Source organism: Rattus norvegicus, chromosome 1, assembly GCF_021556685.1.
Source record: "Rattus norvegicus strain SHRSP/BbbUtx chromosome 1, alternate assembly SHRSP_T2T, whole genome shotgun sequence".
Taxonomy (NCBI): Eukaryota; Metazoa; Chordata; class Mammalia; order Rodentia; family Muridae; genus Rattus; species Rattus norvegicus.
In genome coordinates, this window is record NC_141534.1 from 41,125,721 (window position 1) to 41,153,691 (window position 27,971).

At 41.0% G+C, this 27,971-nt stretch overlaps 1 long non-coding RNA gene across 1 annotated transcript in view; it reads right to left on the bottom strand.

The window, feature by feature from the left end:
* Window positions 1–24,697, bottom strand: part of LOC148006922 (uncharacterized) — an 87,276-nt gene extending 62,579 nt beyond the window's left edge. The window contains exons 1-2 of the long non-coding RNA XR_015645049.1: window positions 24,590–24,697; window positions 12,773–13,064 (exon numbers count right to left, since the gene is read on the bottom strand). This is a non-coding gene — a long non-coding RNA (uncharacterized LOC148006922). The remainder of the gene's footprint in view (window positions 1–12,772; window positions 13,065–24,589) is intronic.
* Between the last annotated feature and the right edge of the window lie 3,274 nt (window positions 24,698–27,971).

Here is a 27,971-nt window from a genome sequence, read left to right on the forward strand (position 1 = left end):
AGCTCTCCCTCCCACTGGATTTGGGTGCAGAGAACTGTTTATCTGGTCTGTTTCCTTCAGGTTCCTGCGGTGTCTCTAGCTCTTGGTTTTGAACCAGCGCCTTTCTTAGAAGCCACCAAAGGTTATTATCAAATGGTTTCTGGCCACTAGAGATAGTGTCCCTCCTAAATGTCCTTCCAGTGCATAGCACAGTCACACACTCCACATTACTCACGGGTAGAGATTCTTCACCGACTGCTCACTGTTAGTCAGGCTGAAATACAGGGCTTTTCTCTTCAGGTCATCTGCTTCCCCTTGGCAGAAGCCACCTTTGCAGGAAGCTGCAGCTGGACACTGTAGGATTCTTTGGGGTGAGTACCAAAAACTGAAGACCATTGGCAGGATAGAGAAAGAGGACATAGGAATCACATTCATCGGATGCCAGAATGGCCTGGAGAGTGTTCAGCTGTGGACAAAAAGGAATTGGAGACACCCTTAAACAAAGAAATAAACAAAAGAAGAAAATCAGAACACAGGTAAGGTATTCCAACAAAGGGGCAGAGGCCAGATCCTTTTTAGGATTTCCCCATGTTGGTTTTGAACATAATCTCCTTTAGAATCCCCTCTTCATATTACAAATATAATTTTGTAAACCATATGTTATTTTTTAAAATCTTTTCTACCAATTTAGAACAATAGTTAAATAATGCATAAATGAAACACTGGTTTAAAATCTTTAGGATTGCAGGGAAGAGGATGAAGAAGAACTAACTAACACTAAGGATATTTGAAAAAGCCATATGAAGGGCCAGAGAGATGGACAGTTAAGGGCACAGGCTGCTCTTCCAGAGGTCCTGGGTTCAATTCTCAGCACCTACTCACCCATGGTAACTCACCCCTGCTTGTAACTTCAGTTCCAGGACTTCTGACAGCCTCACACAGACATACAAGTAGGTAAAACATCCATGAACATTAAAGTACAAAAGCCATATGAAAAGCTACTTGCCAACTTACAATGAACGTTTAAAGGGAATTGACATATAAGGTGGGTAATTCTCCTTCCATTGGCTACAAGTTCTCAAAAAGGCCAGAGTCAGATGTAGGACACCTCGCTCTCAAGTTGTTGGTCGAGGATGTCATAGAGATGATACCAGAGTTGTCAATTCTCATTGCTCAGGGCTACCCATCAGAATGTGATGGTAAGATCCTATAGCAGATGACACCACACAAGTAGGTCAATGAACTTGAAGAAATCACACAGACCTGCCTGCACAGTACTTAGCAGGAAGCTTCCACCCCTGCTAGCCTCCCTTTATGATGCTAAAAGATGCGATGCAGACTATTCTCACTCCACTGGGACTACTCAGGGCTATATAACAAAAGCCCTGGCAGGATGTCCTCATGGGTGTGCCATGAATGGCAGGAATGTTGTGAGGATCACCAATCACTTTCTGGGTGGATTGAAGGTCTGCACTGCAAGAGGAAACTTTTGCCTGGCGTTGTAAATCTGGTCAACAAACCATGGCAGAGAGGCTCATAAACCCGGGGAGTGAACCATAACCACTATTTTCTTAAATGGATATATAGTATCAAACTATACCAGTTACAAGATCATAGATTAACACAGCTCTCGGTGGTCATTGGGGGAGGATCTTCATACAGTGGATGGTAGTTAATACACATTCATAACTAGTCCGAACTCTCTGTGGAGAGTTCAGCCACAGATGCTCCCACCATATCAAGTTCCCTCAACGCTCAGGGAATATTGGAAAGAAAAGAGGTGGAAAGAGTTTAAGAGCCAAAGGTCGGAAGGAATTGGGTCAAAACAATGACATGTGCTCATGATATGGTCGTTGAACTCCCAAACTCAGTGCAGTTGGTGTCCAGCAGAAGAGCAAACCACTCAAGATTCCAGCACGGATGTGGTAGGGCACTGAAGCCCCTGCCTGCAGCTGAGAAGATTCTGACAGTTGAGAACTGCTAGGGGAGGGTTTTCTTTAGGGGTGTGGTCCGTAGTGAGTGGACCATGCTGCAGTGGTGGCCCCTCACCCATGAGTAGGCTTCACTGTATTCAAGGGATTCTCAGAACAAATATAGGGGGTGAAGTGGATATACTGAAATATACTGTATCAATGTATGAAATTCTCAACAAATAACTTTAAAACACTGTATTTAAAAGTGTTAAGGTTGTAAGCTTCTCCAGTCCAAACTCTTTTGAGAGTTCTGGACAAGGAACAAAATTGACTTACTCATTCCTATACCCTCAGTTTTTATTTTGTGTCTCAACGGCTTTCACATCCATATATCATATTAGCATCCATGCATGCACCTACCCATGCATCCATTCATCTATGCATCCATCCATCCATGCATCCAACCATCCATGCATCCATCCATCTATGCATCCATGTATCCATCCATGCATCCAACATCCACGCATCCATCCATTTATGCATTCATCTAGCAGGCATCCAGCAAGCCATGCATCCATCCATCTATGCATGCATGCATCCATCCATCTATGCAGCCAGCCAGCATGCATCCAGCCAGCCAGCTATGCATCCATCCATCCATCCATGCATCCAACATCCATGCATCCAGCAAGACATGCATCCATCCATCTATGCATCCACCCATTGCCTACTGCAGGCAACACTCAGTCAGGAAGCAGCTGATCAAAAGGCATGATTACTGATCTCACAGCCAAACTCCCTTTCCTCTTCAATCTCTTTACAACACGAGTTATCTTGTCACATTTCAGATGAAGAAAGAGACCCAGGGGCTTGCTTAAGGTCGGGAATGATTAATGGTTGAAGCCAGCCAGACCCAACAGCTCATACCCTGCAATAGACAGTCACCTGAACTCTACCAAACAAGCCATTCCAGGACACCTGCTCTGACCCAATCTCCCTTCCCTGGCTCAGCTCCACTAAGCCCTCCACACAGTGTTTAAGGGTCCCCACTCCTACTAAGTGCTTTGATGCTGTGTTCACATTTCCCTGCACCAAGAAAATCCTAACCAGCAAGCACTGCCTCCTGGGGGTCGAGGACTGTGATTCCCTGTGGAACCCCTTCCATCCTTCAGCACCCACTTTGTTGGTTTTCCAGTATGTATTTGGCTCCTGTTGGTTGTCTGGTTTGGCTTTGGCCTCCACTCACTAAACCATCTGAATATTAATTCATTGGGGTTGGGTACCCGCTAAACCACATTATGTTTCATGCTGCAGTCAGGACAGAGCCAAAAAACTATGCCCCAAGAGCCTGAATTATAGGAGAGGAAAACAGCCAGGAGTGGAATTTTAGGAGAGTGACTGCGGACAGGCATGGTGGCAGAGGCCACAGAAAAAGGAGAGTGTCCAGGACATCAGAGTGGGGGTGGGGTAGCATCACAGTGGCAGCCAGTGAATGAAGATAAACACTGTGGGAGCCAAAGCAGACCTAGATGAGAGTTGGAGTCTGAATTAACACCAGGGTGACTGTGGAATTACTCCATGATATTTCGTTTACTGAGTTTCAAAGGGACCTTTTCTGCCATTACCACCTTCTTCCACCAAAGAATTAGTTAAGGGATGCTCCACTGTCTTAGACGCTGTAGTTGGCTTCTCTCACTAGATCATATATGTTTTATAATTTAATAGGGAACTGGGGAGACATTTCTCTTACAAATACTCGCTTTATAAAGAACGTGGATGACAAGAAGGAAAAGAAATCACTTTTGGTATCATTACCTCTTCATTTTGCTAAACAAGACAAACTGACACAGCAAGAACCTCAAAACTGAATACAAGGAATGAATCTGTCCTTCTGTTCTTTTTTGTCTTGTTCTAGAACATCTCAAATGTCACTTTTACCTTTCTGACACATAATGCTAAAGTACAGCTTTGAGGTTTGGGTAATAAGACAAACAAATGCAGATATTAATGTGGTTTCAAGAAAAAAAACTCTGTAGCTCCTCTCTATTCTCTAAATGGAAGAGTCTGCTTACCTTCCTTGTTTTTAAAAAAAAAGTTCATGAATTCAGTCCCCACATTCTATATTTATTGCAGCTGTAGTCCTCAATTATGTCATCAGCGGGAATTGATCCTCCCCAGAAAGGTCAAAACCTCTAAGTTTCCAACTCAGGTACACGCAGAACATGCGTCATCCATCATCAATCAGGGTAGGGCCAGAGGCTGCCAAAGCTTTATTTCAGTCATAAGAAAGTTCAAGTAGGAGATGAAAAGCCAAACTAATAATCCCATCCTTAAATAACCAACTGTGGAGGCTCCTGATACGATGGCCACAATCAATATCACAAGATAAGGGAGAAACAAGGTTCTAAATTTAGAGAAATTCCCTATGATAAGGGCTGTCTACATGTGGAGATCAGAAGGCAGTGGGGAGGAGGTCTGGGAAGAAGTGAGGAGGCTGTGATGGGAGAGCCTGACTTTTAACCTGGAGATGTGCACATGCAGTGCCTTACTTGTTCTATGTCATTTCTGTGTCACCTTTCGGCGAAGCACTCACTTCAGATGGCAAGTTTTTCATTTCCTCATCTCCACTAAAACAGGCAAATAACGGAGGAGAAAACAACAAAAACTTCCTTTTAATACACTTTATGATCCCAAAGTACATTCCGGAAGAGTTGACCTGCTTGAAATCTGCCACACATGTATCCCTTGTCAGGGCTACAGACTTCCACACAGAATCGCTAAGAGGCCACTTCATAGGCCCTGAAGAGCCCCTCCTTAGTGATACCTTCTGTGTGACTCTTTTCCAAAGGGAAAGGCCCTCACATTTCCAGATACAAGTTTTCCAAGAGTCCTCCACACAGGTTCTGAAGGTAACCCCTCAGCTGCACTGCCAAAACCTGTACAAGAGTCATGGCCTCCCAACTTCCCCAAAGAGAAAGAGAGAGTGCCAGCTAGGAGAGGAGCTCGCCACAGGGTGGGGAGCAGTGCAAAGAGGATCAGGTCAGAGTTGCCCAGCTGCAAGGTCTCCAGTTTCCTGTTCAGACAGAAAACCAGAAGGCTTCTCAAACATACCATCCAACAAGGGTAAAACATCAACCAGCAGAATGTCATCTTTACAACAAGGGATTTGTCTATCCAGCCTTACCAAAATGATAACAAAATAAGAAATGAGGTGATTCCTTCCTGGGGGACAAAGTTCAATGCTCAGTCTTCCTTAAGGACACATTCTCTGGAGGTGTAAGGCCACTGATTCTGGCCTCTGATGTTTGGTGTGAACACCAACCACCACATTGTATGTTATTTTTTCCCCATTTCCATGGGGACACTGATGTGCTTGGGGTGTTCCAAATTCACCCCGGTACTGCAGAGTCAAGAGAATGCCTAATGCTTTCACGATGGCATAGTGTATCCTCCTTCATATGTAGTCTTCAAGGACACCTAAGCAGTTTTGTTCAACCCATTTTCATATATCTAGTTATTCTCTATCTTCTCTGTCTTTACTGACATGTAGTAAATTACACACATATACTTTCTGTGGACTCTAGCTCCATAAATTAAAAACTCCAGCTAAATCCAAAGTTCTTGATCAACAACTATCACCTCTGCACCAACTCAACACCCACCATTCCATGTTAAAGCGTGCAGGGACCAGCTGTGATGCATACTATTAGCTGTCAATCTGACAGTATCTACAACCATCCAGGAAATAGTCACCAGGCATGTCTGATAAAGTATCTTGATTAGATTAATTAAGGAGGGAAGACCCACCCTAAATATAGACACCACCATTCCCTGGGCTCAGGCTTGCATTGCATATAATTAAAAAAGGAAGCTTAGAAACAACACCCATCTTTCTCTGCTTCCTGACCACAGATACAATGTTTCCATCCTTTTCTGAAGCAACCTCCATGCTCCCATCCTTCTCCCAGGATGCAGCCCAGACTAAGGAAAGCTCTCATACCACTCATACTCAGTTCCCATTCCTGTCGTCCTTCCAACCCAATTGAAATTCCTCAACAACAAAAACCTTCGACATACTATCTACTTCAATTCTAGATAACACCCTCCTCCCCAGTGAGAACACACAACCTTCCCCTGACACCAAAAACACACAGAGCAACAACGACAACAACAACAACAACAACAACAACAACAACAACAACACAAAGAAAAAAAAAACAACAAAAAACAAAGCAAAAAAATACGGTACCCATCATTACTCAGATCTTCCGGCCATTACCTCTATGCTCTGTGAAGAGACAGTTTAAGAAATCTCAGATTAACTAAATGAACAAACACTTTATTTGTTCAATTTTTTTCAGTGCAGTTGCACCATGCCATTCTTGCATGCCAGGTAGAACACTCTGTCATACCCAATGTGAACATCCTGGAGGGAATGAAGAGAGCAGAAACATTTCACACTGTAAAGATATTATTCCTCTGATGTCATTTCCAGTGCCTAATATTAATATTACTATACCAGATGTAAGAAAACTATGTAGAGCCTGCCCCACATGTGGCCCATACATATACAGCCACCCAATTAGACAAGATGGATGAAGCAAAGAAGTGCAGGCAGACAGGAGCCGGATGTAGATCTCTCCTGAGAAACACAGCCAGAATACAGCAAATACAAAGGCGAATGCCAGCAGCAAACCACTGAACTGAGAACAGGATGCCTGTTGAAGGAATCAGAGAAAGAACTGGAAGAGCTTGAAGGGGCTCGAGACTTCATATGAACAAAAATGCCAAGCAACCAGAGCTTCCAGGGACGAAGCCACTACCTAAACACTATACATGGACTGACCCTGGACTCTGACCTCATAGGTAGCAATGAAATCCTAGTAAGATCACCAGTGTAAGGGGAAGCCCTGGGTCCTGCTAAGACTGAACCCCCAGTGAACGTGATTGTTGGGGGGAGGGCGGCAATGGGGGTAGGATGGTGAGTGGAACACCCATAAAGAAGGGGAGGGGGAGAGGTTAGGGGGATATTGGCCCGTAAACTGGGAAAGGGAATAATACTCGAAATGTAAATAAGAAATACTCAAATTAATAAAAAATAAATAAATAAAATAAACAAACAAACAAACAAAAAAAGGAACCAAAAGAAAGCTATGTAGAGATCAGAGAATCTTCCAGGCAAAGGAGATTGGTGTGTGCCAAAATCTACCTCAAAAATTAAAAAAAAAAAATCTATCAAAGTAAGAGTTCAATCCCAGGGCCTTCAAAGTATTCAGAAGAGCCTTCCACAGGAGTAATTGAAAACACATCCTGTGCTCAAAACCTCATCGAATGGAACAAGTCCTGAAGCCCATTCAGCCTATGGCAATATCTGAAGAACAATATGGATGTTTGGAAAAGTTAAAAGACAAGAGAGCCACAGAATTTTCCCCACCAAATTCCCCTACAAAAAGATAAGAAAAATAAAGGGGAAAAAACGCAAAACAGTAATTTGTAAACCCTCCATTTAAAAAGTACTTATAGAGAGGGCCAGAGAAGGCTCAAAAGGTAAATAAATCCCTTGCCTTGAAATCCGAGTTCAGTTCCAGGAACCCATGTAAAAGGAGAGAACTAGTACCGGGAGGATCTCCTCCCAATCTCTGCATGTGCACACATAAATCATACAAAACCACATACCATACATGTCCTACACCCATACCATACACACACACCACATATATATCATGCACACACAAGTGGCCTCTATGTAGTATGCACATACCGTATAAACACCTCACACTCACACACAACCTGCACACACCATATGCATATAAACACACCATACAGACACACAGAAGCACGCACATCATGCACACACACACATCATACACATAAACCATACACAGACACACAAATCACACACACATAATGCACAAATGCAGACATACATACACATCATGAACATGCAGACACACAATTTCATATACAGCATAAACATAGATTATTTACATACACACAATACATAGACATACATATTCACATGTAGCACATAAACATATACATACACATACATGCACACACACACAGAGAATAAAATGAAATAAAAAAACAAGTCCTTACATAAAGGAGTTCTACCACAAGATCGTTACATGGCAGGAACAACACATTGGCTTGGTTAATTCTCATGACAACCCTAAAAAGTCAGCACTACCATGTCAATCTACAGCTTAGAAAAGGAAGACTGAGGGCTTGTGTCTTCCAAGACCACTGCTGCAAGTGTTTTCTGCCTTGTGCCTGACTACACAAGTACCTGGAAGGTGTAATGAAAGAATTACTGTGCCTATGGGTGTTGCTCATTCATGAAGGACTTACTTAGCTAACCTTCATGAGGACTTGTGTTCAAGTCCCAGAACTGCAAAATTGAAGGAAGAGCTGGGAAAATGGTTCAGTGGTTCAGTGTGAGGAGTTGCTATTCAAGCATGAGGACCTGAGCTTGATCCCTAGAATACACACTGAACAAAAACAGTCATGGTGTCTGTCAGTCCCAGATCTGTAGTCCCACAGGAAGGAAGGCAGCTCTGAGAGCCTTGTCACCCAGCAATCAATCCTAGATTAGCTGCTGAGTACTGGGTCAGAGGGAGGTGTGCCTGAAAATGATTTGAAAGGGAGCTGGATAGAGTGCTCAGCAGGTTAAAGGCGCTTATCTCAGAAGCCTGATAAACCAGAGTTCAATTCCCAGACCCCATGAAGGAGGATTAGCAGAGAGCTGACTCTGAAGTTGTGCTGTGACTACACCACAGTGTCAAAGCATGCACATGTATGCAGAACAAATAAATAATTTTTAAAAGGTGGAGAGTGCCTAAGGAATTACACTCAAAGTTCTTCTCTGGTCTGCACACACATGCATCTCCACACAAATGTGAGCCATGCATGAATGCCTGTGTGTGCCTGCACGTGCGCACACATGCGCACACATGCGCAGGCACACACACAGACACAGGTACAGCATGCACGGATACCAAAAGGAAACTGTCAAAGACCGTTTCTAATGAAATATTGCTAATGAAATGAGAATCCTAAGTAGTAAACTCATCTCTCTGGGTGGGGCTGTAACCTTCATGTCAAATAAACACTAAAACACTTGGCACCCACTGCAGCCTCAAGACCCCAGAGCCTCAGTGCAAATGCTTCCTGCTCTAAATTTTTTTTATTTGTTTGTTTTTTCTGTTACAAGAGGCTAGCTAATTCAGCTGAATTTTCCTTGGGAGCAGCAGAGCAGTAATTTCAAAGTGAGGTTATCATCAGAAGCATCCTTCACAGAAACTTCACTCCAGTTCACACTTCCTTTGAATATGGCTCCAAGAACTATCCTAGCACCAAAGCCGCAATGAACACTAAAACGCTAACCTTATTTATTAGATGTCTTCAGAAAAAGCGCAACTATTGTTACTGTAACTACTTATATGATTCGTGTACAGAAAGTGGGTCTTGCATGAAAAGTGTAAGAAAGGGGAAAAGTATGTCTTCTAAGGTGACTTTGCCTCACTTAAGGCAGATTTGGAAATTATTTTCTCTTCTGTGATATAAACAGTAATTACTGTACTTATCCTGTGGGACTGTGTTGAGAAGACAGTATAAAACGGTCCTGCAAGAAGGTAAGGAGAGGGGGGCAGAGGGATGGCTCCCTGGTTGAGATAGATCATTGGCTCTTCCTCCAGAAGACCTATGTTCATTTCCCAGCACTCACATGACAGCTCACAACTGTAGGTAATCCGGTCCAGGGTATTCCACGGGCACTGCATGCAACGGTGTGTAGGCATATGTCCCATGTGCATAAACACAATTTTAAAATTTTAAAGAGAAGTCTGATGGTGTGAACAAACAGACTATTTAACAGTTGTCTAAGTAGTTTGCCCTTCGACCCTTACTAAGTTCACCAGAAAGACTGTGGCTCAGCCTGCACTCTGGGTTCAGTTCCCATCAAATGGGTAGGTTGTAATGCTGCACACCCACTATCTCAGCACAGGTCAGTCAGGTCAAAGGATCAGAGATTCAAGATCATCCTCCATTATGAGGTTTGAGGCCAACCTGAAATGCATGGCGGGAGGGGGGGATCAAAGGCAAAACAAAAGGAACAACATAAATGTCAGACTCCCCCAACTTCAAAACGTTCAAGGCTGCCTACTTCCAGGAACCAATTGCAGTCCTCAGAGGGGACAACGTCTCTACCCTTGAGTGCTCCTGCATCAGATCCCAACACCCTGCTCTTCTGAAAGACACTGTGCCTGCCATGCCCCTAGTACATTAACCTTCAGCACACAGGCTGATGCATGCTCTGCCTTCTATCCTGGAGAAATTGCTTGCTCACTGAAACCTACCCAAATGTAATCCCTGAATCAGCATGGGTTAGGAGGAAGCTCTAGCTGGAGAGTCTACCATATTACCACAACAAAAGGTTATTAATGGTGTTCCTACTAAATGTAAGAGAGGCCTTTCAGAGTAAGAGCATTCCGCTTAGAGTCTATGTCTATTTCAGTGCCGATACAAGGAAAATGTGTAAAAATAGTTTCTGAATTAACAAATATCGACTATGTTTAGATAGAGATTATATATGATATATATGACTCTCTGCATATATAACCTTAACCCTAACCCCTTACTCCTAACCCTAACCCTGTGACATAAAGTTTTTTAACATTACAGGAGAAGCTGGGAAGGCAGCACACCCTATGAAGTGCTTGCTGTGCGTGCATGAAGTCCTGATTTGAATGGCAGCACCCAGATGAAAAGCAGGTCGTGGCAGCACACTTGTAATCCCTGCTCTGGAGAGAAAAACAAGCAGATCCCTAGGGCTCACTGGCCAGCCAGCCTAGCCTAATTGGGGAGCCCCAGGTCCCAGAGAGACCCTGAGTAGAAAGACAAGATGGCTCCCAAGCAAAGACATTTAAAATTGACCTCTGGTTCACACATGCATATGCACACATGTGCATGCACACCCACACTCTCACTCATAAATGAAAAATTTAAAAAAAAAAAGACCGTAAGAAAATAGAAATATTAGAATTGGCGACCTAGTTGCTTGTATTAGAAAAGTTTATTTTTTTCAACTATAAGCTTGTTATACATGATATTCGATAAACCTTTCAAAAAGAATGTATGAATGAATGACTGAGAGAATGAAACTTAACAGTGGGGACTGTCTTCTCTAGCCCTCTAGCTGGCTGGCCTGCCCCAAGGAGGCAGTGTTTGAGTTGAAGGTATTCTGTTGAACTGTAATTGAGATGTCAAACCCAATGCATTACAAGGCTAGTCAGTAAACAAAACTGGATGTTAACCTGTCAAATAAAAAACTGTAGCTTCAAACAATGTTTATTTCTCCATCTCTGCTGGTGCAGGCTTTAGGAAAACATGTCTCTTCCTTTAAGTTCACAGAACAAACACAGTCACTGTCAGTGACAGGAACAATGGGCAAGCTCTTAGGAAAGACATCACTTCTGTAGCTCAGAGGCTCTAGGGGAGTTAAAGCAAGCACAGATTTGTTCCAGATCTATGGCATTTTACACCCAGGTGGAATTTCACAAGAGGACTCTGTCTCTACCTACACCAGGAATGAGGCCATTTACCCTCACCCACCCACACCCGTTTCACATGTTGCCAAGACCAAAGCCAGAGCAGAGTTGGTGTTTTCTCCAGGGAGACTGCAAAGCAGGCTCCTGCAGACAGAAGTATGTAAAAGGTTACAAAGGCAATGTGGAGAAAGCTACAAGGAACTTACTAAGAAGTTCATGGCATGCTTGCTCACCTTCCTGTGATGTCAGCTAAGGCTGTGCAGTGTTTTGACACATTAAAAAGTGTTAGCTTTGAAGAGGTGGCTCAGCAGTTAGGAGCACCTTGTAGTCCTTTCAGCATGCTACTCAAATCTCTGTATCCATTCTCAGTCAAGCAGTTCACAACTGCCTGTATGTAACAACTCCAGCTTCAGGGGGCCCAAGCCCTCTTCTGGCCCTACCAACACAAGCAGACACAGAGAAAGACAAACACACACACACACACACACACACACACACACACACACACACACACACACGATTAAAAAAAAACCCTTATGGTGTTGGGGATTTAGCTCAGTGGTAGAGCGCTTGCCTAGCAAGCGCAAGCGCAAGGCCCTGGGTTCAGTACCCAGCTCCGAAAAAAAGAAAAAAAAAAAAAACAAAACAAAACCTTATAAAGCATTTTATAGTATTGATTATAGTAAAAACGTCATGGGAGCAACCTTAATGACCACTAGGAAGGGTGAGATTTTATATGGTTGTAATAAATGTTACAGAAATACATTGACCAGAGCATACTATACAGCAGAACAAGCAAGTGAAACAGTAATATGGGCACTGTGGACCCACTGTTGTCAACGGCAACAATATGCTAAAGAAATAGCTAGAAATGTACACAGGAACCTACATGTTATTTTTGGTTTCTCCAGACAGGGTTTCTCTGTATTCTGTCCTGGAACTCACTTTGTAGACCAGGCTCGCCTAGAACTCACAGAGATCTGTTTGCCTCTCTGACTCTGCTGGGATTGAAGGCGAGTGACACCACACCCAGCTCATACAAAAAAAAAATGTGTTCCTTTTTAAATTTCCCAAATCTTTAATTTTTTCGATGAATATATTATTAGAAATATTTGTGTACTTATAGGTGATTCCAGAAAAAAGAAAAAAACCTGTAAAGTGCCTTAAGTTCCCTCAGGGTCTTGGGTATCTGCACCTTAGTATCTCATTTTACTAATCGATTTTCTTAGTGTTGAGGAGGGGAATCAAGGGAATATCTCCTAGCCAATGCCTTAGTTTCCGGTTCAAGCCCAACCCTTCTGTTTACTCAGCTGCAGAGTACCCCTCACTTACCTCTCCAGACCACGAAGCCCCAAGACTGTCCTCCTCCTAAGAGCCCACTTGCTCCCAGGTGGCCAGGAAGAAGTGGGTAGGGGAGAAGCTGGACCCGGTCAGTAGGAAGCCTGTGCACAGATAGCAAGCAGCCAGACTCAGCACAGCCCAGGAGGTGTCCTCCATACAGGATTCAGCCACTGCTGTGACCCGAGTGGATGTCAGCCAGGAATGGGGCGATGGCTAGGAAGTCAGTAGGAAAATCATCAACAACAGGTAAGTCCTGGGTGGAGATGATGCCATTGGTGCCCACCTACAATAAGACCACAGGGCGGTGAGACAGTTCAGCAGGTAAGGGCACTCTGCAGTCAAACCTGAGGACTTGAGTTTTAGGACCTGACAGAAGGTGGGATAAAAAAAACCTGGTTGTTCTCTGCTCTTCACATGCATGAGGTGGCACGTGAATCCCGCCCCACATAAACGTTTTTAAAAGGGCAAAACAGTGGTCGCTCAAGTCCCAAGGGCAACCACCAGTCGAACGCACCTACGGTCCGAGTTCTACTCGAGTCAAGAAGACTCCATCCTCTTTGCAGGTTGACACCCATTCCAGGGTAACAAACTCAACTTTGGCGACAGTCCTCAAGTGCACTGCGACCCACAGGTGCGGCCGCTCTCGAACCCGCTCATCTTTCTCCACCACTGCACACCTTGGGCGCCGTGTCCTTAATTAGATTACTATGCCTGCATGCACAGCCTCCCACCGCCCCTAAACGGAAACCGCACTAGCTACCTCAACTTCATCTTCTTGCTTGGGAACCTTTATATTTCATCATCTTGAACAATTTGGCAATGTTTCTATCCCACTATACTCCAATAAATCTGAGCATTGTAGGTTCCATAAATGGTTTTAGCTTTATTTAGAGCATTGGAGTTCCATGCCTACACACATAAATCAGTGTGGCCAGGGACAGAACTATTTTTCACACACAAAAATTTGTTATCTATGTTTGTAAATGCCTATGTTTTTTTCTTGCTTTTATTTACTAATTAGTGTGGGGGTGGGTCCTTACACCAGTGTGCATGTACACGTGTGTAGAAGTACATAGATCACGCTTGAATGGAAAGGTCAGAAGATACTTTTTGAAAGCTGGTTATTTTCTTACACTTTGTGTTCAGGGATTTGAATTTAGATAATAGACTTGTGGAAGTCTCTTTACCCACTGAGAAATATCGTTATATCTCATTTGCATTTCTTTTATGTCTCTTTCTGCATTGCTATGGGTATAACCCAGTTCTTTGCACAGAAACAACAATTTTAGCTCCATGAACTACCACCAGTACCGAAGCTTCAGAAGTATGCTTTTTACTGTTTTAAAGACAGGTTTACCTGTGTAGGTCTGACTGCCTAGAACCTGGCCAGTCTAAAAATTAAGCAAATCTGTCTGATTCTGCCTTGTGAGTAGTACTATTAAAGACATGCAACAACAGGCCCAGTCGTTAATGCTTGCTTTAAATTTTACCTCCAATACTCAGGATATTGAGAAAGAAGAATCACAAGTACAAAGTCATTCTTGACTACATAGTGAACTTGAGGCCATCCTGGATTATAAGGGACTTTGTCTCAAAATATGTAACATAGGTTAAACAAAATATATAGCCAACAAAATCGTTGGAGTTGTGTGTGTTGCTATTAATATCATTGTTGTTAAATATCGGCCTGCACCCATCGGGATAGAGCACACCAAACCAACATGGTTCCATGTGTAGAGATTGAATGGGAGAACAAGACAGGGGAAGGGTTGAGAGAAAGAAGAGAAAAGAGAGGAGGAGGGTAGAAGAAGTCTTCCTTTTATTTGGAATATGACATAACTACTTCCAGGTGGAGTTGAGAAATGACCCAAAAGATCTTCTGGAAATGTATGGCTGTTGCCATGGCAACAGTGACCAAACATTATCTCTGTTAGAGTTAAAGGCAATTCCTGATAACAATATATCTCCCTTTTTATTATTATAAAAAGAAGGAGAAAAAAAAGGGAGGGAGAAGCTGATGGTGAAAGGGGGATGGGGTGCCCTGTCTCTTAGGCTACTTCCTACTCTCTTGGGGCGTTGTCAATGTCAGGGTACAGCTGACTTTCACTATCAGGGCCCACTTGGTAAATGTTTGCATTAGGCTCCGTAGTAGACAGTGGCTGGTAATCCTGTAACAGGAACTATTTAATAAATTGAAGAGAATTTTTTTTATCGGTCATTGAAGGAATGCAGAGACAAGATTAGCGAGGCAGGGAGTGAATAGAAACACCAGAAAGATGACTAGAGAGGGTGTTATGAAAGGGAGTATCCACTTCCCTATAGGGTTTTCAAAAGCCCAGGAACTGGAGAAAAAGGCAGAATGACAGGTTGGTGCCATTTATGAGGGGGGATGTTTGTCCAGTCTTAGAGTTAGCTATTTTCTTGTTGCCCAGGGTCTGTCGAATTGTTGGAGGATAGGTCAGAAGGAACAGGTCCAATAGAAGCATATGTGTCTGTGAGAGGAAATTGGAACATCTGGTGGTTGCTTCTCTGGAGCTGTCCTGGGTGTAGTAAGTTCCTGGACTTGCAAGATGCTGGAACACACCTATATATTTATTATAGGCAGAGAATAAGTTTAAACATGTTTAGGAGAAAAGAAAAGTTTTTCCCTTAGGTGTACATTTGAAACCCGGAGGAATCCCACCCTTTAAAATAGGTAGTAAGTGGGAACTTTAGGCAGATTTATTTGTCAGGGTGGAGTCTATTTGGTCCTTGAGAGGTAGTCCTGAGTGGGCTTCCTGTAGCTTATAAGTTTACAAAACAGATAACAGCATGAGTCAACAACATGAACATTTTTAAAGATCTCCAGAGCAAAAAAGAGGCTTGAGCACATGGGTGAAGCCCTGCGCAGCCAGGACACTGGTGCTCACAGAGAGAGTTAGATTTTATGAGGGTCTTACGGTTCGCATGTGAGTGGGAAAGCAGGTCTCACAGACAGGTTTCCTGAGGAATGGGGTCAGGCCTGCTTTTTCATGGACACAAACTAGGAGCTAAAACAATGAGGAAGGGAGGAGGGGGAGGCCTGGGGATGAGGACAGACAGAATTATTGTTGTTTGCTTAGTGTAAATTAGACCAAAACATCCCAGGAAATGGGGACAGGCAGCAAAGACCTAAAGACCAGTGGTTGTGACTAGGGATTAATTGCCCTGACCAGTTCTCTGGCTATATTTAGAGCTGGTGCTCCTGAGACAGAGAACAGTCTATCCAGGCCCACCCTGGCATTAAATTGTCTCAGAGAGAGAGAGGGAGAGAGAAAGACAGAGAGAGAGAGAGAGAGAGAGAGAGAGAGAGAGAGAGAGAGAGAGAGAGAGAAGAGAGAGTCTCGCTTAAGGGAAAAGGTCCTAGAATGAGAGTTAATAAAAAGTTCATTCCCAGAGGCAGCACAGGTTCAAAAGTTCAAGAACACTCCCCTGAAACCATGTGTACACCATAGAAAGTCAAGCTCTGAGGAAAAGAAAACACACAGAGATTGAGTAGGTACTGCTCATTAGCACGTGCTTGAAGAGGCCTTTCTCCTTGGTGGGCAGCTGTAAGCAGGACATCATAGAGATGGGGAGGCCTGCTGAAGTGGTGGAAGTCCTGAGGTCCACAGCAGCCAGTAGGAGGTGGTCCTATGATGTAGATGTTGTGGCAGCAGCTGCATTCGAATCCCTATGACGCACTTGGAAGCAGCAGCAGATGTAATGGCAGGCCCCAACAGCAGGACGCACAGTGGCAGTCTCGGGTCATGAGCACAGAAGTGGCCTGCATGTGCATTCATCTCCTCCACAGTCAGCGCAAACGCACAGCACAGCCCATGTTGAGGAGCAACCGCAACTGCATCCCTGTCCCAGTGTGGACTGCGGGCACTGCGAGGATGCTGTGGGAGCACACAGTTCCTTCCATCTCCACCAAGGCTCCGTGCCTTAGGCCCATGGGCTGAGGGTTGCTCTGGGCAGCAGAGGCATGCAGTGGGAAAGGCCTATCCTCCACCCTGTGGTCAGCGGTGGGGTGGCAGGGACACCAGGCTATGTGGGCAGGGGGAGATCAAAATCCTCACACAGGGCATCTGAATCACAGCACCAATGTAAAGTTTCCTGGTTCGATCCTAGGTTTCGGCACCAATGTTAGGTTTTAAATCTTTGCCCGTGCCCAGACAGAACACATCCAGTCACCATGGTTTTACATGGAGAGGTTTAATGAGAGAAGAGTAGAAGAGTGGAAAGCTGGCTGGCCATGGACACATGGGTGGTAGGGGAAAGAGCATCGAAGAATACAGAGTAAGAGAGAAGTAAGAGAGGGTAAGAGAGGGCAAGCAGCCCTTTAACACTGTCAGGTACAGATGGCTGTTGCCAGGAAGTGTGGGCTAAAACATACTTAGCGGTTCCCAGGTAGCTGGGGGTGGGGGAAAGGGGGATTGGAGCTTAGAATACCAACAGTATGTGAAGCTTTACAATTGGGACCTCTAGGCAGACGCTTGGGTAATTCCTTGATACAGTCTTATGATAGTCAGATACATTCAAAGATGGATGAAACACTATGTGAGAAATCTCATTAATGTTAAAGCTTAGCATCTTGTAAGAGATTTATGCATTTTTACTCATTTTATTGAAAATATGAAATACCTTTAAAAACTTACTGTACCAATAAATCCTAAGAAAGTCATAGTACAAAATATATAATTTAAGCAACTTCAATGGCCAGAAAATTCTAGATGTTTTTCAGATGTATTTACAAATACTTGTTAATTAAAAACAAAACAAAAATAAGGAAAATGTTTTGAAGAATAGAATGGAAAATAAAAATTTCAAAGGTCTACTATTTAAATAAAAACACACTTATAATTCTATTTATAAACTAAAATAAAAATGAACCACAAATGAAATATTAACAAACTTAGAGACACGCTGCTCTGATACATAGTTGGAAGATTTTAGACATGAAAAATAACATTTTCAAAGGAACAACTGATTACCGATTAGACACATCTTTTTTTTTTCTTTTTCTTTTTTCTTTTTTTCGGAGCTGGGGACCGAACCCAGGGCCTTGCACTTGCTAGGCAAGTCCTCTACCACTGAGCTAGATCCCCAACCCCGATTAGACACATCTTAACATGGTTTATACAAATTAATGGTGGCTCAGCATTCCTGTTGAAGGAAATTTAATTTGCAGGAGCCTTTGGTCTTTAAGAATAAAGATGACTGGTCATTAATCATTCATAAATCTATTAATATTTGTTTCCCTCATCTTTAATCCACACATTTACCCATATGTGTATTCATTATCTGTCTATCTCTATATGTCATCTATGGTCTATGTAATTATCATATCTTAGTTACTTTTTAGTATTAGGATAAAGCACCATTACTAAAACTAATCATGGTGGAGTTCATTTCAAATTATGTTTTCAGACAGGGTGTCTATAATGTTGGTAGAGGTATGACCCCAAGTACCTGGACCAGTATGCTAAGAGTTCATAAACTACAAAAAGGCAAACTGGAAGTGAAATGAGACCCCCAGTCCTATTAACAAGTCTCCACCTCTTAAAGGTTTCATAACCTCCCAAACATCACCACCAGCTGGGGAACAAATGTTCAGATGTGTGAGCCAACAGGGGACATTTGTCTTTCACACCAACACACCTAATCTGTTCCAAACCATTTCTCAGGATGAAAAAGACATAGAAGAAATGAAGAACTAGGATTGATTTACAATTCAAATGAACAGGTGGTTATATGAATGCAAGAGGGAGTTTGCTGCAGGTGAAATCTTTTATATTTCTAGAGAGAGTTAACAAGTCCGCTCACTCTTCTTGTTAAATCAGTTATGTGGGGATTTTTGGTTTGTCAGTTTGTTTATGTGTTTGTTGTCCACATCTTACAACATCATTCTTTCACAGCAACAACCACTATTTGCTAGTTCATCTTGCAGGTTCCTTATTTTGTTTTGTTTTTCTCATTAGAGCTTTGATCTGATTAACCGTTGTTCATGTTTGTTCATCCTATCTTTTTAAAGTCATACTCTACATTTGCTTTTGTTCTGTGCACTAAGATATAATCTTGACCAAATGATAGCTATTAACAGATTCTTTGTGTTATGTTACTTTAGATAAATATGCTAATTTATCTTTAGGTTTTTCTGTGTAGTCTAACTGGTTGAAACCCATCTAAATTAACCAAGTCTTTTTGCAAATGGCTATTTGCAGTTGCCATTAAGGCACGTTGAAATTTCAAACTAAATGATGGTAAATTGATCTGCTCCAATTTCAGTGAATTATTACTGACCCTTCGTGTCATAGAAGCAGTTACTGCTAGAGTAGTTATCTATTACTGCTACCATAGTACCAGTAGTGACCAGTGTAGCTGGGAGATGGACTCAAGAACTAGTGCATTCTTTTTTTTTTCTTTTTCTTTTTTTCCGGAGCTGGGGACAGAACCCAGGGCCTTGCGCTTGCTAGGCAAGTGCTCTACAGCTGAGCTAAATCCCCAACCCCGAACTAGTGCATTCTCAACCCAAGCTAAGTCTGAAAAGTAGGCCTGGAAACCAGAAGCATCTGATTAACATGTGAAAGTTGCTAGTGACTGAGGATTGGAGAGTCCTCCAAACCTGGCAAAATTTGCATGAGAAAATCCCAAACCTCTAATGGGAAGAATGCCAGTGCTATGTAAATGACCCCTAGATGCTTTCTATCCTCCTGCCTGAACAGTTTTATAGCTTCTAAACTTTCCCAGCACCTCTGGCCATTTCTCTTCTTGAGAGTCCTTTTCTCTTCTTAACACACAGTCTCTAATTTTAATCAATTTTTATGTGTTGCTGATCTAATTATTTGTTTGGAACCAAAGAACCTAAATATTTCAGTATTATTTTCCACACTCCAGTTTTCTACTCCAATATCAAGGCTACACATACTCTCCTACCACATTCCATCTAAGCAACATAGCTATTAAAATCTATGTATATATTGTCTTAGTTTTCAACACAGAATACTTAGTTACCAACAAGAATACTAAATCTAGGATAAATTTAGGAGCACATCAATGGTCATTCATCAGAGTAGTCATGAAGTTTATAAGTAGCAAGTGTTTAGTTCATGAATAGCTCTATACTTGTTTCATGTTGTTTCTCTGAGATTCAGATGTAATTTAAACTGAGATTGCATTTCTTTTTCAATATTTCTAAGATGGTATAAAATAAATCATGCTATTTTCAAATATGTGTACATATATGTGCCTAAATGTGAATGTGAACATATGTATGCAGGTTGCCATGGAGAGAAAAGAAGGCAGAACACACACACAGACACACAGACACACAGACACACTGACACACAGACACACTGACACACATATATACAATATTATATATCATATAGTATTTATCGTATAGTATGTAGTATGTATCATGTAGTATGTACTGTGTAGTAGGCAGGATTCAGGATGCAGTACATATATATATATATATACCATTATCACATAACATATATAATATAAAATATAATAAACATATATATATATGCATGTATGTACATATATAAACAGTTAGCCTGACTCACTACTAAAGCTTAAAAATATCCTTGCCATTATTTTATAACTTTCTATAAATTCTGAGGTGCACACTGACAGGCTTGCTAAAGAATAAATAAATACATATCCTTCAATTTCTGTTTCTCAGTACAATTGGGAATACAAGGAAACCAAGGTCATGTGCTTATGGATCTAAGTGTCCTACATTTCTTTGGTAGGTGTGGATTCTGTAGGCAGGAGGAGGATCATTGTAGTTGGGCAGAAGAGGGACCTGCCAGGTGAAGATTGAGTGTGCAGCAGGAGGAAGGTTTGACTATTCGAACACACAGCTCTTCAAAGGATGCCTTTTTCAGTGGAAGCTAAGTTCTGTGAAGGAAGTATGGGCTCCTGATGCCCATCATCAAAGGACATGGCTTCTGCTCAAGTCCATATTTAAGGTCTTCTGCTCAAGTCCATATTTAATGTCAGGATCTAAACCACAAAGATCACTAGCAGAATGTGTAGATGATTTTTGTGAAAATATCAAAACAAAACAAAAATCAATCAATCAAACACATAAACAAACAAACAAAAAAAACCCCTAAGAACTCTATTGGGCTCTGTATATATTCAGTAGATAGACTCTTTCCATAGTATCTGTGAAGCCAGAGTTCCCTCTCTAGCATCACCTTAACCAAGCTTGGAAGGACATGGATGCTGTTCTATTTCTAGGCACATGGAGGCAGAAGGATCAGGAATATAATGACATTCTTTACTACTGAGAGTTTTCATGGTCCATATGAGCTATGCTTAATCAAGGGTATAAATCAAACAAAAGAAAAACTTTAAGTAAGTACTTGTTATTTAAGAAATATTTATCTGGCCAATTTCAGCCTTGGTCAATTTCAAAGTTAGCCACTCTGATTTAATAAAATTGTAGCATTTATTTGTTAATTAGTCTGATGAATTCAATTTCTATAGTTCTTAAGCCATTTCCTACTTTGGTAGTCAGTACCCAGAATCAGTACCTAAGCAACCGAGAATGATACAATATCTATTTTGTGTCAAAGCCAAAGTTGCAGCTTGATTATTTTTCTCTATTTTTTTTCCTCACTATAGACTGTAAGGATTTGTAAATTCAGTGTGTTTTTGCTTAGAATTGCTCTTTTTAAGAACCATATTAAGATAGAAAGGCCTGACTTGGGCTTGCAATACATTGTTTTTTGCCTGGTTTAGTTTCATTTGTCTAGATACAGATAAATTTGTAATCCTTCTCAATAAAATGAAAATGTTCTTGCTTTCTATTAATAATGCTTGACTTTATCATTTGAGTATTAATGGTCCCCTAAATGCTCATACGTTTGGGTCTTTGACTCTCAGATGGTAGTGCTGGTTTGAAGGTTTTGGAACCTTTTCAAGGTAGATTCTTGTTGCAGAGAGTGTCCCTTTGGGACTCATAGAAATAATATTCACTTTTTGCTTTCTGAGTATTGACATAATGTGAACAGCTGCTGCATGATCATGATACAATGCCTTCTCTACCACAGTGAGAGTTTTCCCTAATATTGTGAGCATATATATAGATATAGATATAGACATAGATATAGATATAGACATATATATATATATATGTGTGTATGTATATGTGTATGTGTGTGAATGTGTGTATGTATATATGTGTGTGTGTGTCTGTATGAAGTGTTATATATAGAATGTAAAACCGATGAAAAACTGGGTAAACAGTATCCATTATTACTCTTCTGCATCATGTTCATAATTCTTTTAAAGTTTGTTTTATTAATATTTAATGCTTGTCTGCATATGGGTCAGTGCACACATGAATGCAGTGTTTATGGATACCAAAGAAGGATACTTCAGCTGGAGTTCTAGATGTTTGCATGGTGCCAGAGGTAGTTGTTAAGAATGCAACTCACATCAGAATGTAGCATGTGCTCTTAATCACTGAGTGATCTCTCCAGCTACACCCATGATTCTACTGTATAATACTCTTTTATTTTATATAAGCATTGATATAAATACACTTTTGTTGGACAGAGTTCTAGAAACATCTCCTTACTTTCTTTCTTACTTTCACAGACTTTCTTACTCTGTGTCAATTCTTCATCTTTCCTTCCTCAAACTACCATCACCCTCTTCTCTTTCTTTCCCTGTCCTATTATTGTTGCACTCTTTCATGTTGGCAGCTATATTGATTTAAGAGTCAATAGCAATTCTTCAGGATATTTTTCTTACAATATGAAAAGGATAACTCTGGTATACTGTTGAGAAACACATGTTTTATGGATGAGTAAAAACAGTATTTTCAATATCTGAAATTGAGTGGAGTTTCTTTTTCCACACATTGACTGCTAGACAACTAATCTGTTGGGAACACTAGTTATTAGATGATTTGTACTCTGCAACATGACCAGAGGTAATGACTCAATCTCAAACAAGTTATTACAAGCTATGGTTCCTTGGCAGCTGCTCAGTCAATATTATGCTGCTTTAGTAAACATCTCCTTTATTCTTATGTCCAAATGCCACAAAACATGGGGAAAAATGAAAACATAATGAAATAAAAATTCCCCCTTTTCACACCAGCCAACTTGCTAGCTATTCACCTTAATTGGAAGTTGCAAAGTGATTTAAATGAGATGAGATTCTGCCCTAACTTTACCTGGATCAAACGGAGGGTGCCTTGGCACACCTACTGAGCTTACATTCCTAAGTGATTGGGACATAACTTGTCCAAGAGGAAATCTGGACATTATTCATGATTTGATGGCTAACCTTACAAAATGATAATCTATGTCAAGTGTTCTGCATTAGTCACTAAATTATTCTTTGGTTATGCAGAATCCCTGATCTTTGATGAGGGCTCTCCAAAGCTAGCAGTCTCAAATGCAGTTAAGGTGCATCTTTTATTCTCATGGCAGCCTTGGGGATTTTATGGAATACCTTTTATGGAAGACGTCTACTAAGAATATTAATAGATGATCATTGTGTAAACATTAAATAGGCTTTCACCAGTTGGTATTGTGGCCAGTACCTTCATTAGCTGATAGTACTGCATGTATTTTTAAATAAATGTGAAATTCTAGAAGAGAACAAAGCCTCTTTCCCAGAATCTACCACAATCATAATAATTTTCTACTACCATAGGTCACTGAGAACAATTATGCATAAACCAATGACAATGGTTTTATTAGTTACTTAACATAATAGTAGGTCCACAGAGAAGAAGCTGACAAAAAAAAATTTCCTTCTAGTCCAGTGTTATCTATGACAGTTATAGGTTTACAGCAAGAGACAACCATCATGAATCATCAATATTAGCGAATCATCAATATTAGGGTGCTGCAGGGTCAGGTCTCAGGCAAACATGCTGAGGCTCTGAAGCATTAGCACACTAAAGTACAATGGACAGTACAATGGAATCATGAAGGAAACTGGAACTTTTGGATCAATAGAACAATGGGAAATTCTTATTTGTATAGACTTTCAGGGGTAGGGTAGGCTCCTCCAAATGCCAGAAGTTATAAGACCTTCATAAGATTAATGTTGGAATTCAAAGTTTTCTTTTCCTTTCTCAGAGGTGCAAGGTATGTAGAGAGCCTTTTGAGGCCATTTACTTGGTTCTAGACACATGGTGGGAATTTGATATCATCAGGACAAAAGAAAGAAGCCCAGGGCAGGAATCTGGCTTTGAGCTTGGATCGGGAAATGGGCCTTGATAAAGAACATTTACATTTGAGTTAATGCAAAACTCAGAGCAAGCTCAGCTGCAGCTTGTGTGCCAGTCCTTATGTCTTGGTCTTCCTGACCAGCCCCCAGAAAGGTGGTTACAGGATTTTGATTATCACCTTACTTCTTCCTCAAATCAGGACAGATCTTATCATTCTGCTTGTAATTAGAGTGGTATAAAAGCAGATTGGAAAATGAAACATCTGCTTCAGCCTCAGAACTGGCAGGAGTCGTGTTATAGTTTTGTCTGTCTTTTTTTTTTTTTTCAATCCTCACTCCTGCCCTGGAGAACCTGTTGACTGACTGAGCTGGCTTGCTTGTAAGCCTCAAAGTGAGTTTAACTACCTGAAGACCCCACCCCCTAAGTCAGGCATATGAATGAAGTTCTAGGCAAATACAAGAGATCAGGATCCACCTTCCATCAGCCTTTCCTGGCTAGTGACTGGAAGGTGACCCTGAATGGCTATAGCAAACAGATTTTATACTTTAAGAGGTACAGGTTACATCAGCAAGTTTACAGTTTAAACTGATATGACATACCTTTGAGCTCTATCTGGGAAAAGAGGGTCAAGTGACTGTCCGTCAGTACATTCTGTAGACTTTCAAAAATGTCCCTGCTCCTCCCAAGAACTGTGGATGGAGAATGGAACTTGACCTAGCCTTGACCTGAGGAAGGAAGCTGGTGCTTGGCCTAATCTTGATCTTACACTTCTGTAAGAACTAGGGCACTTCATGCTGAAAGGTGAAGGATTAAAAATTAATAATAAGCCGCCTAGCTACCCAAAAAGAAGAAGTAGGGTCTGTGAGAACATGAACTTTTCACCCCTCCCTTGCTGTACAATGGTTCCCGGAACATTCTTGCATGAAAAGTTTCCTGGAACAGCCACAATGACCCATAGCCTCCGGCCACAATGGTCCAATGGCCCTGTAAAATGTCACTACCCCTAATCACAATGTCACAAAGTCCTGGGTGTGTTGCCTAGTGTTACACATGACTAGCATATGACCTAACTGTATGGGCAGTCTATGGTTTTGGAATTTCCCTCCTCCCTCCCTCCTGATCCCCCCTGGTTTGTGGTTTTTTCCTTTATAAGCTCTGTGAAAATTCAGGTCGGGGTCGAACTCCTCTACTCCCTGTGTGGCGTATGAGTCTCGACCCCAGCATGCTGGCCTGAGCTCTCGTTTCATCTCGCTTACAATAAATCTTCCTCGTGTGATTACAGCAGGTCGGTGTCTGTGTCCTACTGGGTGCGCGTCTTTCCCGAGACTTGAGTGGGGGGCTCCCTTCGGGGGTCTTTCAAAGGCAAAGGAAGACTGCAGGGCTGCAGCCTGCTTTATCAATTCTCTTTCCAGGGAGGAAGATGGCACATGTGTGGGGGCATGTCTAAAAAACAGAGAAAGGCCGAGAGCTAGAGGCTTTGTGATTTAAACTTTTTCAATAGCATTTTTGTTTGATTGTTTTCGCTAATACAAAGGGGAGACTTTGTGGTTAATCATCAGCTTGAGAACAAAAATAAATATATCACTAAGTAGAGTTACCACAGTCATTTTGATCCAATAGTTTGAAGTAGCCACTGATGACGATATAGTGACCTATTTCATCTTATTTTTGGAATTTATTACATGGCATGATAGTGTATCAGGATGCAGACAACAGGCTATCTTAAGCCTCCAGCTTCAACATTACTACTACCATCACTCCTATAACCATCTGTTCCTGCTACTATGTTTCTTTAGCAACAAAAGCATAAGTAACTGGTTTTTTTCCATTATCAAACTCTCTGTCTCTGTCTTTCTCTGTCTCTCTGTCTCTATGTCTCTGTGTCTCTGTCTGTCTCTGCCTCTCTCTATCTCTCTCTGTCTCTCTCTGTCTCTAATATATATATATATATATATATATATATATATATATATATATATATAGACTGTCTGTCTCTCTATATATACACTCTCATCAGTAGACAGATCATGGAAACAGAAACTAAACAGAGACACAGAGACAGTAACAGAAGTTATAGTAACAGAAGTTATAAACCAAACAAATATCTATAGAACATTTCATCCTAAAACAAAGATATCTATATCTATATCTCAATATCTCTATCTCTATCTCTATCTATATATATCTTCTTCTCAGCATCACAAGGTAACTTCTCCTGAATTGACCATATAATCTGTCAATAAACAGGCCTTGACATATACAAGATTAAAAATAACCCCATGCATTTTAACAGATCACCACAGGCTAAAGCTGGTCTTCAATAACAAAAAAACAAAGAAACAAACAAATAAAAAACAAGACAAAACAACAACAATACACACCTATAATTTCTAGAAGAAATAGAAACAAATACACTGAACAGTATTAGATAGCAGGAAATAATCAAACTCAGGGCTGTAATCAACCAAATAGAAACAAAAATAACTATACCAAGAATCAACAAAATAAGGAACTGGTTCTTTTTTAAAATCAACAAGATATATAAACCCAGACTAACCAGACTAACCAGATTAACCAGCGGGTACAGAAGAAGTAGCCAAAATAACAAAATCAAAAATGAAAAGGTAACATAACAACAAAAACTGAGGAAATTCAAAAAAACATCAGATCTACAAATGCCTATACTCAGTAAATTTGGTTAATCCGAATGAAATAGATGATTTTCTAGACAGATGAAAGCACCAAAAGTATAGAAGCAGTTATTAAAAGTCTCCCAACTGAGAAGTGCCCAAGGCCAGATGGATTTAGTGCAGAATTCAATCAGACCTTCATAGAGACCTTATACCAATACTCCCCAAACTATTCCCCAATATAGAAACAGAAGGAACACTACATAATTCATTTTCTGAAGTCACAGTTACACTTATACCTAAACCTCACAAAGACTCAATAAAGAACAGAAATCAGACCATTTTCCTGTGTGAATATCGATGCAAAAATACTCAAAAAATTTTTGCAAAATGAATCCAAGAATACATCGAAAAGATCCTTCATCATGATCAAGTATGTTTTATCCCAGGGATGAAGGGATGATTCCATATACGGAAATCTATCATTGTAATCCAATATATAAACAAACTCAATTAAAAAAAAACTACATGATCATCTCATTGGATGCTGAGCACTCATTTGAGAAGTTAAACACTACTTCATGTTAAAAGTTTAGGAAAGATGAGGAATGCAAGACCCATATCTAAACATACTAACAGCAATATTCAGCAAACCAGTAGCCAACATTAAATTAAATGGAGAGAAACTTGAAGCAATCCAACTAAGATCACTGAGTAGACAAGTCTGTCCACTCTCTGTCTATTCAATATAGTACTAGAAGTCCTAGCCAGAGTAATTAGGCAACAAAAGGATGTCAAAGGGATACAAATTGGAAAAGAAGAAGACAAAATATCACTATTTGAAGAAGATATATTAGTATATTTAAGTGACTCCAATACTTCTAGAAGAAAACAACTAAGCCTGAAAAATAACTTCAGCAAAGTGGCTGGGTATAAATGAACTCAAACAAATCAGTAGGCTTCCTCTACTCCAAAGATATACAGGATGAGAAAGAAAGGACACTGTTTACAAGAGTCACAGATAATATAAAATACCTTGGTGAGACTCTAATCAAGTAAGTGAAAAATCTGTATGACAAGAATTTCAAGTCTCTGAAGAAAAATTGAAGAAGATCTCAGAAGATGGAAAGATCTCCCATGAACATGAATTGGCTAGATTACTATTGTAAGAATGGCCTTCATTCCAAAAGCAATCTACAGATTCAATGCAGTCCCCACCAAAATTACAATTCTTCATACAGTTTGAAAGAGCAATTTGCAAATATATTTGGAAGAAAAACAAACAAACAAACAAACAAAAGGGGATAGTTAAAACCTTACTCAAGGATAAAAGAACTTGTGGGGAAATCAC